Below are 14,794 nucleotides of genomic sequence, written 5' to 3'. Positions count from 1 at the left end.
TGTCAAGCATGTGTATTGATGCCACGATAGAAAAAGACATAAATTGTACATCCATCCATCCATTTTCTGAGCCACTTCTCCTCACTAGGGTCGCGGGCGTGCTGGAGCCTATCCCAGCTGTCATCGGGCAGGAGGCGGGGTACACCCTGAACTGGTTGCCAGACAATCGCAGGGCACATAGAAACCTACAACCATTCGCACTCACAGTCACGCCTACGGGCAATTTAGAGTCTCCAATTCATGCATGTTTTTGGGATGTGGGAGGAAACCGGAGTGCCCGGAGAAAACCCACGCAGGCACGGGGAGAACATGCAAACTCCACACAGGCGGGGACGGGGATTTAACCCCGCACCTCAGAACTGTGAGGCTGACGCTCTAACCAGTCGGCCACCGTGCCGCCGACATAAATTGTGAACAGCAATTTTTGTTTCAGCCACCAGCTATTTTGTGTGTGGGTGTGTGATTGACTTTCCCTGAAGTGTCACTATGTGGACCGACAAACACACACAACATCATGTGAGGAGGTAACGCTGCAGATGAACCCCCGTCCGTCAGGCCGAGAAGCACCCCTGCTAACTTATGAGCTAGCTGGTGGCTCGTGCCTCTCTTGGCAAACGACCCAGTGGGATATACTCCAGCCACTTTCAGCGGCTCAAGCGTACAGAAATGTAGGCATAAGAAAGACATATTTCATTGACAGTTGAGTGGGGCGTGGTTTCAGCGCATTCAGCAGACACGCCTACAGAGTTTGAGAGCGGAAACAATGGCTTGATTTTTTTTTTTCCACAATTTCGAAGCTTCATTTGATATACTGGGCGATTTTCTTATTCATTCAAATTTGCTGTTAGTAACACTTCTCTGTGGTGTTTCTTTACATTTACAATCACAAGACACGTTTACAGGGACTTTATGCCAATGCGCATGTTATTTTGCAAATAGCCACCAGAGGCAGCAATTGGCCCATTCTGAAATTTAAACAGATGTCACAACTATTATTATTATTATTATTATTATTATTATTATTACTACCGTGGTACTTAGAGAAATATGGGTAGTGTTATAAGAAATGTCTGGAAAAAAATATTATTGAGAAATGTATTTCAATTCAATTGCAGCATCTGCCCTCACAGGAGAGTTAACGTCACAAAATATAAGAGCGGTCCTTTCTCAGCTGAACGACCACAGTAAGAAGTATAGAGCGTAAGTAATTTTGCAGGGCTTGGGCCGCAGTGAATGTCAAAATGTACTTTTAATGCACTCTAAACACAGGAGAGATTCATGATTGATGTCCAACCAATCCCGAGACATTGTACAGCTGGTGGCAAAGATAGAGTCAGAGAGTGTCTGCAAGAGTACTTCTATCCACGTAGGGAAATTGGGAAGTGCTCTGACTGCCCATCTGTACCTGATTGCCCAAAAGAACACACACACACACGCACACGCACTACTGTATAAGGCTATTCTTAGAACAAGTGTAAACACAAGAAAGTGTCAATTTTTAGATGAAAATATTTGTTTTTCTTTTTTTTACCCCCACTATATATTACAGCATCGTTAGATGTTCTTTCAATTCCTTCAATTGAAATCATAACATAAGATAGTTACTATTGATGATTGTTGACGGAGCAAAAACCCAAACTCAGTAGTATGATCTGGAAGGGCTAAAACACGTAAATGGAGAAGCAGCTTGCATTATTTGTGGGTTTGTCACCGAAAATAAGCTTTAAGGCATTCAACCTGTTGTGGATACAAGAATATTTTACAGCAGTAAACGTGACTAACAGGTCATCTGTTCATGGACCATTTAGCTTCCATTTGTGGAATACTGATGACTCGGTTAGGCACTCATTCATACACAGTTAAGCCTATTAGGTGAATGCTATAAGCCTTGTTAAGCGCTCAGAGTGATTACAGCTTGCCATGAAATGTTTTAATTCACTTAAGGAATAGGTACCCCCCTATGCTTAGCAAAATAATTTCCTTACACAAAGGTGACTTGGAAATATTGAACAGCTACATTTCACTAGGCCTACATAACCTATATATTTTTTTATCAGACCAGACAGATATTCAAACCTGAAAATTAGTTGCGGTCTATGACGCATGGAAACGTAGACGACGTAGACGACGAAGGGGGAAGCTCGCCGACATCCAAGTGAAACTCCGCAAGAGAGGATACAGATTGGCGTTCCCGTAGATCCACCTCGCGAATCTACGCTTCTTACCCAACAAAATAGACTAGCTTCATTTTCTGACAAAGTCCAGTAAAGACTTCGGACGTTCCGTCGCCCTGTGCTTTACGGAGACATGGCTTTGTGATGGTGTCCCCGGTGACGGCGTAATGCTTCCATCTTCACAGGGCAGACTGCGTCATGGAGATATCGGGGAAAACAAAAGACGGCGGGATATGCTTCTATATCAACGAAAAATGGTGTAGTGACGTCACGGAGCTCAGCACACACTGCAGCCCGGATTTAGAGTCGCTGTTTTTGAACTGTAAGCCATTCTACTCACCTCATGAGTTTGCACCTTTCATTCTCGCCGGTGTTTACATTCCTCCTCAAGCTAATACGAATCCCGCACTGCTCACGCTCGCTGAACAAGTAAATGAAATTGGAAAAAAAATACCCAGACTCACCCCTTATTATTCTTGAGGACTTTAACAAAGCTAAACCCAACCACAAACTCCCTAAATACAAGCTGTCCTACCAGGGAAAATAACATTTTAGACCACTGCTATACTATGCTAAATAACGCATACCGTGCTATACCTCGTGCAGCCCTGGGCCCGTCTGATCACTGCTTAATTCACTTAATACCAACATACAGGCAAGAACTTAAATGCGCGGAGCCTACAGTGAAAACAGTGAAAAACTGGACCAATAAAGCAAAGATAGAACTTCATAGCTGTCTAGACTGCACAGACTGGAATGTCTTTGAAAATTCAGCTGGCAGCCTGGATTAATATATGTACACTGTCACATCCTATATCAGTTTCTATGAAGAGGTATGTGTACCAACAAAGTCATTTCACACGTTCAATAACTACAAACCGTGGTTCACTGCCAAATTTAAACAACTTTGCCAGGCTAAAGAGGACGCATATCGAGTGGGGATATGGCCCTGTATAATAGCGCTAAAAACCAGCTGACTAAAGAAATTAACATTGCAATGAGAAACTATGCAGTAAAGTTAGATAAACAGTTTACCGCTTACGACTCTAAATCAGTCTGGCATGCATTACAATCGTTAACCAATTATAAGTGACCAACCCCCCCAAGCTGAGAACAATAAAAGACTAGCCGGCGACTTGAACACCTTCTATTGCAGATTTGAAAAGGACGCTTTCACACCCCACACCCACCTAGGACATTATGATCAAGAGGGAAAGGCAAAAAAGAAAGGCACCGACCACCATCCGACCTCTGACATCTGCTTTGACCATCCATGAACAGGATGTGAGACACATCTTCAAACAACAAAACATCAACAAAGCGGCAGGCCCAGACCTTGTCTCCCCATCCTGCCTCAAAGTCTTCACGGACCAGCTCGCTCCAGTCTTCACACAGATCTTCAATAGATCTCTGCAACTGTGCGAAGTACCATCCTGTTTCAAACGCTCCACCATCATTCCAGTCCCCAAGAAACCTGCAATCTCGGGTCTAAATGACTACAGGCCTGTCGCCTTGACATCTGTGGTAATGAAGTCCTTTGAACGTCTCATGCTGGACCACCTCAAGAGCGTCACAGGACCCCTGCTGGACCCCTTGCAGTTTGCCTACCGAGCGAACAGGTCTGCGGATGATGCAGTCAACATGGGACTGCACTTCATCCTTGAACACCTCGACAGTGCAGGGACCTACGCGAGGATCCTGTTCGTGGACTTCAGCTCAGCGTTCAACACCATCATCCCTGAACTCCTTTCATCCAAGCTTCTCCTGCCATCTGCCAGTGGATTTACAGCTTCCTGACAGGGCAGGACACAGCAGGTGAGGCTGGGAGAGACCACCTCATCCACACGCAGCATCAGCACTGGGGCACCCCAAGGTTGTGTCCTCTCTTCTTCTACACGAACGACTGCACCTCAGCACACCCGGCTGTCAAACTCCTCAAGTTTGCAGATGACACCACTGTCATCGGCCTCATCAAGGACGGTGACGAGTCTGCATATCGACAGGAAGTGGAGCGGCTGGAGCTGTAGTGCTCCCGACGCAACCTGGAGCTGAACACGCTCAAGACTGTAGAGATGATCGTAGACTTCAGGAGGCATCCTTCGCCACAGCTGCCCCTCACTTTGTCCAGCTGCCTTGTGTCAACCATCGAGGCCTTCAAGTTCCTGGGAATTACAGTCTCTCAGGACCTGAAGTGGGTGACCAACATCAACTCTGTCCTCAAAAAGGCCCAGCAGAGGATGTACTACTGCCACAGGAGCTGCTGAGGCAGTTCTACACAGCGGTCATCGAATCAGTCCTATGTTCTTCCATCACAGTCTGGTTTGGTGCTGCTACAAAAAAGGACAAACTCCGACTGCAATGGACAATCAAAACTGCTGAAAGGATTGTCGGTACCCCCCTACCCACCCTTGAGGACTTGCACGCTGCCAGAACTAAGACAAGAGTGTGCAAAATCCTCTCGGACCCTCCACATCCCGGTCACCACCTCTTCCAGCTCCTTCCCTCAGGTAGGCGCGACTGATCAATGCGAACTAGAACTAGCAGACATTCCAACAGCTTCTTCCCTCTTGCAATCAACTTCTTAAACAGCTAACCTGCAATTCTATTGCAACATGCTGGCAATTATTTTTTGACTTGAGTTCGTTGTCACATTTCTGTGCGGCCAATTATACATAACTCGTGCACTCACTGTAGTAGTCTCGCCACGCTGCACTATTTGCATATCTGTTGTTGACCAATACTGGCCACTCATGCCAGAGTAGCATCTGCTCCATTTGCACACTGATTGAGGAGTATCTGCAACATTTGCACAATCAACATTGTCCCAGATTATCGCGCTACTCGTCACTTTAAACTGCATACACTCCTTGAAGTCTCGGTGCCCTTTGCACAATGGTCATTGCACCGGTCTATTGCAATATTAGTCATTCGAACTGCTCTAAGTGCTAGAGGACTCTGCATCTTTTGCACAATTGTCAAAAAAAATAAAAAATAAATAAATGTATCGGCATTACCAGATAACTATTAAACCTTTATTGCTCAGTGATTGTTTTTTGTCAGTGTCTTTATGTCTCAAAAGTGTTCTCTGTCAATTGACTGTCTGTTGTTGTACTACAGCGGCTCCAACTACCGGAGACAAATTCCTTGTGTGTTTTTTGGACATACTTGACAAATAAATATGACTCTGATTCTGATTTTTCTTAAAGGCCAGATGTAATGAGATCAGGGCCGTGCAGAGATTGCCCCCTACTAGTGCTTCAGCAGTGATCCTTTTGCCCTGGATGAATAAAGTGCCCTTTTGCATGGAACCCTGATATTATTATCCATCCATTTTCAACACCGCTTATCCTGGTTTGGGTCGCGGGACACTGGAGCCTATCCCAGCTGACTTCGGGCGAAAGGCGGACTACATCCTGAACTGGTCGCCAGTCAGTCGCAGGGCACATATAGACACGGACAACCATTCGCACTCACATTCACACCGTCACTGAGTGGGAACTGAACCCACGCTGCCTGCACCAAAGTCAGGCGAGTGTACCACTACACCATCAGTGACTTGATATTATTATTATTATTATTATTATTATTATTATTATTATTATTATTTTTATTATTATTATTATTATTGTTATTATTATTATTATTATTATTATTGTTATTATTTTTATTATTATTTTTATTATTATTTTTATTATTATTTTTATTATTATTATTATTATTGCACTGACGGTGTAGTGGTACTGACTTTGGTGCAGGCAATGTGGGTTCAGTTCCCATTCAGTGACGGTGTGAATGTGAATGCGAATGGTTGTCCATGTTGCCCTGTGACTGACTGGCGACCAGTTCAGGGTGTAGTCCGCCTTTTGCCCGAAGTCAGCTGGGATAGGCTCCAGCATACCTGTGACCCTAGTGATAATAAGCGGTTCAGGAAATGGATGGATTATTATTCATCAATACAGTGGATCCCACATACTTGCATTTTCGTCACAATCTGCAGTTTTTTTCTTTTTTTTTTTTCATTTTAAAAACAAATTTAAAAAAAAATTTTTTTTGGAGCGGGGTTGGTGTGTGGTGCAACCCCCAAAACATTTATTGGGGGTTTATCCCCAATTATTCAAGAATTTGTGGCTTATTTATTTTATATTGTACCTTTCATGAAACCTATGAAAGGTCTTGTACTAATGAAATCCGTGATTTCAAATTGTCTCGCTGTTTCCTGATGTGAAATTGTCATGTTGACATGTTAATGAAGACAGAAGGAGAGAACATACAGGCTAACTCCAGCAGAAAGAAAGACCGACTGACAGACAGACAAAGAATTTAAAGACAGTCTTGCATATTAAACAAGTTCAGTAGTCTTTTTACAAGTTTAACTTTGTTGATGTGAAAGCCAGAAGAAAAAAGCCACAAACACATTTAGCAATAGAATGACAATATTTTATTACCGGAGCATGCTGGCCGAAAGTCACATGGACTCAAGGAGATATTTGAATGCACTTACACAAAAATTTTTTTATTTGCATTTACAAGTAGTTTTTTAAACTATATTGCTCCATATAGTACATGACGAAGAGCAGAATATAAAATAATGAGTGATAAATAAGAAAAGCTGTCAATTTGATTTTATTGTCATAATAATGGGCCCATTGTCAAGTTAAATTGACAAAGATTGGCTCCATCCCCTGATCTGCCCCCCGACTCGCACCCCCAATCATAATTATAATTAGCTTTAACTGCCCAAATTTGATTTCTAATTTTAAATGAAAGGTAGGTCTTAAGTTGAGCTACATGACAGTCTGTGATAAGGTAAATTGATTTCACAGTTTTGCGCCAATCTTCATATATAATTTAATCACAGTATAAATCAATTTACTTCAGTCGCTATCAGTGATAAAGATCAAAGAGAATCAATACAATAAAATTAAAGCTATCTTGATCATGGTGGAACAGTGGACAAATGGTTAGCACCATCTGCCTCACAGTTCTAAGGACCTGGGTTCAAATCCAGCCTCGCCTGTGTGGAGTTTGCATGTTCTCCCGTGCCAGCGTGGGTTTTCTCCGGGTACTCCGGTTTCCTCCCACATTCCCAAAACATCCATGCTAGGATAATTGAAGACTCTAAATTGCGCATAGGTGTGAAAGTGAGTGCGAATGGTTGTTTTTCTATGTGTGCCCTGCGATCTGTTGGCGAGAAATTCAGCGTGTACCCTGGCGAGCGCCTGGAGTCAGCTGGGATAGGCTCCAGCACGCCTCCGACCCTAGTGAGGATAAGCGGTATGGAAAATGGATGGATGGATATCATGAGCATACAGTCACGTCACTTCCTATCAAAGTACTGTGCACACACATCTTATCAACAGTGAGCTGACAACTTTCAAACTTAACGTAGCGTTTGACCCCTCCACAGCAATATGCGAGAATTCATTCTGCACAGAGGGAAACACGTTTTCAGACCACAGCACAGGGTGCTGCGCGTGTGAATTGTGCGTGTTTTTAGAGCAGTAAAATATTTATTTCCCCACCCCATGCCTACAAAATATCCTCCCATTTGACATTCTCAGGTGCCGACACTGATCTCAATTATTGGCGGTGGGTGCCCTTCTTTTGGCTTGAGCACCTGCCCCTGAAAATGTCTGTGCACGCCCCTGATTAAGACACACACTTTCCAAAAATCTCAATTTTCATCTTTTCAGTCCATGGAATATTCTCCCAAAAGTCTTAGGAATCATTCACATGTTGTCCTGGGTTCCTTGTAACCTCCTGAAGGAGTTTTTGTAGGCCGGCCACTCCAGGGAATGTTTTCTCCATTTGAGAATAATGGCCCTCACCGTGAGTCGCTGCAGTCCTAAAACTTTAGGACTTTATCTTTGTCTGATACTAACATTTGTTTGATAATCTTAAACAATAAAATGGAGAAACTAAAAAAAAAAAAGAAAATCAGCGCACTGTATATTTCCTTTACTTGGATAAATTGTTTGTTGATTTCCTTTTTGTACTTTGTTTATAACAACATCCTTTTTACATCACATTTCATGTTCATGATCTCGGCAGGAACCTATCGGAGCTGACTTAAAGTTAGAGGAAGGCCAGGGTGCATTCTGGATTGATCGCTTCTGTGATCTGTCAATGATACGATTGCCACATAGAAACATAACCATTCCAAGTCTTTACTGAACCTAACGTTTGCTTGAACTGTGGTTTTTTTTTTGTTGCCTCTAGAAGGACACAATTGCTACTGCAGTCCAAAACACTGAGAAATAGTAATACAAGTTAAACAAAAAAGTGGTAGCTCTAATTTACAGGATGAAACCATAAACGGTCCATTCCTAGATTCCCCAGACAACGACTTGGGACACGCTTTTACTAAACGGCAAGCACAAGTCCTTTTTATGCAATCGTCACAATATTGTTACAAGTGAGGGGGATAACAATATGTGACAATTATGCTGGCACTCATGATGGATCAAATTACATGACAACAACAACACAGACAAAACTATAACATTGTTGATGACATGCATGGTTTACACACTGAGTGACGCCGCTAACATTTGGAACAACAATAATTAAAACATCTACTGCTCGTCACGCAACTGTCAGCAGTCTTCTTCAGTAATGACAATATGAAACTATTTTAGAGAAAATTGTGCGATACACAGCTGCATTTAATTTGGCAGACAACACACAGCTTTTCCTCAATATTGGCAAAATTGCCATCTGTGCGTTTTTTTAGCCACCATAAAATGAAATTAATAAAAACACAAATATCTTGGAAAGGAGAAGGGAAAACCGAGAAAAACATGGTTACATTAACTGATAAGCCTCCTCCAAAACGGCGTACAGTATATGCAGTGAAAATGCACTTGGCTTTATCTTGGCTGTCTGGGAGGCTGCCTTGCTTACAATTCTGCTGCGTCACTTGCATCACTTTGGAGCTAGAGTGCAATAATGTGTGATTCCACTGAGCTCGGGCTTTAACCTTGATCGCTTCTCCTCTTGATGCTGTATGCTCCTCAGATTCATTCACACACACAATTTTTTTCCCAATATCCCTTTTTTTTTCCCATATACATTACCCCGTAAATAGTTGATGTAAATGTTCTTAACGAAAATAACTTGCTTGCTGGAACCAGATGGAGTCTTAAAAATATCAGTCTTTACAGGTTCATAAAGCAGAGAATATTTGGATTGTGCCTTAAATTAAAATGGTCAGAAATGGTAACTACAACCAACATAAATTAATCTTAACACATCGTCACCAAGACAATGCGATAAAGACAAAACTGCATGCAGTTTTAAATGAAGGTTTAATATTTAACCTCCCTGGCCCTGTGTGAAAAAGTAATGCTCCTCCTTGTTCAATCATGAATTAACTATGGCTAATAACATTTTTGAGAATCTAAGTTCAATTTCCAGCCAAAATATATAGAAAAACCTCAACAAATGCAGAAGAGATGAGAATAAAGTAATTGACATCTACCAGTCTGGAAAGGTTTTCAAAGCCTTTTCTATAGCTTCAGGACTCCAGGTGAGATGGTGAGAGTCAAATAGAGCAAACGTGGAACAGTAGTGAACCTTCCCAGGAGTGGCCAGCGCACCAAAAGCACAGTGACGACTCATTCAGGAGGTCACAAAGGAACCCAGGAAAACATCTAAATAACTGCAGGCCTCTCTTGCCTCAACCAAAGCTCTTTCACACTGCACTTGGCCAGGCGTTTGAAGCCCTCAACTTTCCCATTAATTGTGTGCGTGCTAAGGGGGCATCAGTGCGTTTTGACGTGTTGCCACACGTGATGTCAATGCAGAAGGCGTCTGACGCTCAGCGTCGCGTCATCGGATAGAAAAAGTGGGGAGCGGGGCTGGCGGAGTCATTTCTCAATGCTATTTTAGTGGACTTGTACTGTAAATAGCAAGGAGGAAATGGAAGAAGCCATAATAATTGTGGTTTCCCAGTATCCCGAACATTGAATCAATAGAAAAATAATATACCGAGACGTCTCTGCAGGAAGCTTTCAAACTCCATTTCATAGCCCCCGCTCAGCCTGAAGTACACCTCATAGCAATCTCCCTGGAACTAGAAAGCTCACGAACAAGTTTAAACTCTGAGATGCTGCAGGGAAATTAGTATTTGATATTCCCACTTTTTTTTTTTTTTTTTGCTGCTGCTTCTCCTCCTCCTTAAAATAAGCAAACTTAGGGCTTACTTTTCCAATAATGACAAATACATTCATACGGTCATGACTCAACAATAAGGAAGAGACTGGTAAAAAGCAGCAGCGCTCTAAGGGGAAAACCACTGCTCTTACTTTTACAAACAAACAAATGATGAACCCTTTCAGACTTTTAGGGAGAATATTCTATGAACTGAGGCGATGAAAGTTGAACTTTTTGGAAGGTGTGTGTCGCATTACAAATGACATAAAAGGCAGCATTTCAAAAGAAAAAATATATCATGCCAAAAGTTAATCATGGTGGTGGTAGTGTTATGGTCTGGGGCTGCTTATCACTTCAGGACCTGGATGACTGTGATTGATGGACCCATTAAATTCTGCTCTCTACCAAAAAAAATTCTGAGGGAGAATGTTTGGCCATCAGTTTGTGACTTAAAGCTGAAGCGCACTTGGGTTCTGCTACAGAACAATAATCCAAAATGACCAGCAAGTCAACATCTGAATGGCTTTAAAAAACAAAATGAAGGTTTTGTACTCGCCTTGTCAACATCCAGAATTTGAATAAGAATGAAATGCTGTGGCATGGCTTTAGAAAGACTGTTCATGCTTGAAAAGCTTCCCGTGTTGCTGGATTAAAACAATTCTGCAAAGAAGAAGGGGCCCAAAAAGCTAATTGCCAGTTATAGACAACCCTTGATTTCAGTTGTTGCTGCTGAGGGTGTCCCAACTATAGGTTTAGGGGGAAATTACTTTTGCACACGGGCCAGGTAGCTTCTAATATTTATTTTTCCTGAATTAATAAAATTATCTTTTAAAAACTGAATTTTGTGTTTACTTGAGCTCCCTTTTTTTCCGATGATCTTAAACATTCAAGTGGTGATAAAAATATGCAACAACAACAACAACAAAAAAGAATTCAAGAAGAGGGCAAATACATTTTCATTTCACTTATTGTCATGGGTGTGTGTTCCGGTTTTTGTCTTCCCCCTGTTTCATACACACCTGCTCCTGAGAGCATCTTCACCACCTGTACCTCGTTCACCCTAATTACCCCTAGCATTTAACCTCGTGTCTCATTCTTTCTCATCGCCAGTTCGTTGTACCTTGTCGTCGCGTTCCAGCATTTATTAAACTGTCCATTTGTCTTGGAGTCTTACATTTTTGGGTCCTATCCCCTGTTCCGTTCATGACACTGATGCTGTTTTTATCAATTTTTATTTCGTTTTGTCACTTTGATTGACGTTACATGGTAAATGCAGTAGCGCGCTTATGACATGTTACCAGACACTAAATTGTGAGCGCTGAAAGACCTTTGCTTTCTAGACTGACAAAACGCATTCTCATGATTTGACCCAATTACTTAAGAACCCCAGACAGTCAATTCAATGTCATTTATTAACAGCTAATCCGTATCCCTGCGATAGTTTATCTTTCACTCTGAATATTTTCTTCAGTTTGTTGACTCTACGTTATCTGCCGTTCACATATTGAGTTAGCTTTTGGGTCCTTGGGACATTAGTTATTGAGCTTCAGCCTAAAGCAACACAGTGGTGATGAGTTCAGGTGCCTGGGTTATCAATCATGAAAACATTGTGACAATATTTACTGCGAAGGGAACTGCTGTACTCAGCTATGGTTTGTAAAGATGAAACAGATCTAAAACCCATTTGTTAACATAATGTGTTATGCTGCATGTGCAACCGCACATGGAGTCTTCATAAACCTGTCCCCTATGAATAGAATTATACCCCTGCCTCGTATAACTTCATGAGTTATCTACCAAGTGGTATCATAAGCCTCAGATATAAGCTGTCACTTGTGTAATTAATGCCTTGAGTGCTCTTGATTATACATGTGTCCTGATGCTGCGTGATCTGCGTGAGTATGAGTGTGTGTGTGTGTGCGCGTGTGTTTAATTTTCTTCTGTTACATCAACTTGATCATGAGCCAGAGGGAACATGATATTTGCCTTTCCCTCTTGATCATAATGTCCAAAATATGCTATAATTATACTGGATCAGAAACTACAGTATACAAATGGCTGCCAATGAGAGGGGGTGGGGGGGAGAACAAAAAACAACAACCCTCTGTGAAGTGATTATGGCATACATGTTTCTATGGAACTTCCTGGATATGGTTCATGTGTCATGGTCTATGTTTTGGTTTGGGTTGTGGTTAGTTTTGTTTCATGTTTTCCTGTGTTCCATGTTGTTCATGTCGTGTGCTCATTTAGTTATTGTGTCAACCAAACGGCTCCCTCCAGCCGCTCGTGTCTTGGCCAGGTGTTCCTCGTTGTCTCGTCAATCTGTTTGTATTTAGTTCTGTGCCACAGTTTAGTTACCAGTCATGTCTTAGGTTTATTCAAGTGATTCTTTGTTACTTTGGTTATCTGTTGGGGGACTTTGTTTAGTTTGCTTTATCCATGTTCCTTGTTTGCCTCTTTTTTTTTTTTTAAATTGAATATAAATCTTGGGACTCCTGCACTTGGGTCCTACACCTTTTTGCCTTGCCTTCCTCTCCTACAAAAAAATATATATATTTTTTTAAACACTTCGAAGTAAGTACTTTTTTTAACGAGTTGAACCAGCACTACACCCAACATTTAGGGTTATATTCAACCAAAGTGTTCACTGTTAAATATGTATATTGTACAGTTATTTACCACATGCCCTACAGTAAAATTATTTAAAGGTCCTGTATTTTGGCTATTTAGACCTTCATAGAGTGATTCTAACATGGATTTAGTACAAGTGTCAATTTAATTTATATAAAAAATAAAATAAAAAAAATACACCTTGGTTTTGTCATAAGAGTGCCTAGAAAAGGCCCCTCTGACAGCTAGTTCTGTTTGAGTTTTGTATCCACTTTGTCCATATTTGGCTAAGACTGCCCCATTTCCTCTGATTGGTTGCCTCAGTGAAGAAGACCCACTTCTGAGAGCACACTGGCTCTGTAGCGGAAAGGGAAGGCGGAGATCTTCCCTAGTGATGTCGATAAGCCCGAGAAATTTCAATGAACTAATGTCAGTCGGCAGAAAAAAAAAAGTCTGAAATGTATGGATGACTTTCTATCAGATTTCACGTTTACTGAGGGACCATAGAGACAATATTACATCTCAAATACTTGAAAGAGTTGGTTTGGCAAAATGTTCCACAATAATTGGTTTCCACTGCATCATGGGCTTTTGGTTGACGTTAGACCGATCGTAACTGTATTCTGTAACACAAGCTGCGTGGCTCCCAGCATGCATTGCATCATGAAATGTTGAACTGTTGCCGTAAAAGACGTTAATCCTTAATGTCCACGAACGATCACGATTAACGTTACATTGTTTGTTGAATGTGTGTCTGATTCAACTCGTTTTTACGTTGCACTCTGTTTTCATGAACCCCCAACTGTGGGTTGTGTGTGATCGAGAGACATCCCAGTCAGTTCAGCTGTTACCTGGTGAGTTATCAACTGCATTAATCATTTCATGGTATTTTATTGCATGGTATGTGGTAAATAACTGTACATTTTACAGCAATGTCCAAGTGTACAGTAGTCTGTTCCCAGCATGGATTGTAATATTCATGGCTCCCCATTGTTTAAGCATTTCAGGTTAATATGCACCGTAAAACACTTATATAACAGATGAATGCAAGAAAATATGATCATACAAGAGAGAGACTGATCATAATGTATTGTGTAGAAATACTGAACCCTTACAATGCAGAAAAGCATCGTTGTATATGCTTCTGTAATATACATGTGGATTTGGTAGTAGCACTGTTTCCATACAAGGAAGCGCATGAAAGAGGTCAAGAGACAGAAGCCAATTGTTGCGTTCGCAGAGTGTTACCTGATTCAGAAAAGCTAATCAACTAGTATTGAGCAAATTAATGATTCACAGTTGGTGCATGACTCCAGAATCCAATTCAGACCACTCACCTTCCACTTATAAGTTTTGTTCTTTTTTTACTGTAAACCTGAATTTACAATAACATACTGGCAACACTGTGGCCGACTGGTTAGAGCGTCAGCCTCACAGTTCTGAGGACCTGGGTTCAATCCCCGGCCCTGCCTGTGTGGAGTTTGCATGTTCTCCCCGTGCCTGCGTGGGTTTTCTCCGGGTTCGTCCCACATCCCAAAAACATGCATGAATTGGAGACTCTAAATTGCCCGTAGGTGTGAATGTGAGTGTGAATGGTTGTTTGTTTGTATGTGCCCTACGATTGGCTGGCAACCAGTTCAGGGTGTACCCCCGCCTCCTGCCCGATGACAGCTGGGATTGGCTCCAGCGCGCCCGCGACCCTCGTGAGGAGAAGCGGCTCAGAAAATGGATGGATGGATGGATACTGGCAACACTGTTACCAGTAAGTCACTGGAATGTCTAACTTTATTTTTGTGTCCTGTCCTGTCTTTTTTTTTTTTTTTTAATATAAAAACGTGTCTGTACTTGAAGTATGA

This window comes from Phycodurus eques, chromosome 15, assembly GCF_024500275.1.
Source record: "Phycodurus eques isolate BA_2022a chromosome 15, UOR_Pequ_1.1, whole genome shotgun sequence".
Lineage (NCBI taxonomy): Eukaryota > Metazoa > Chordata > Actinopteri > Syngnathiformes > Syngnathidae > Phycodurus > Phycodurus eques.
Note: the sequence above shows the minus strand (reverse complement) of the source record.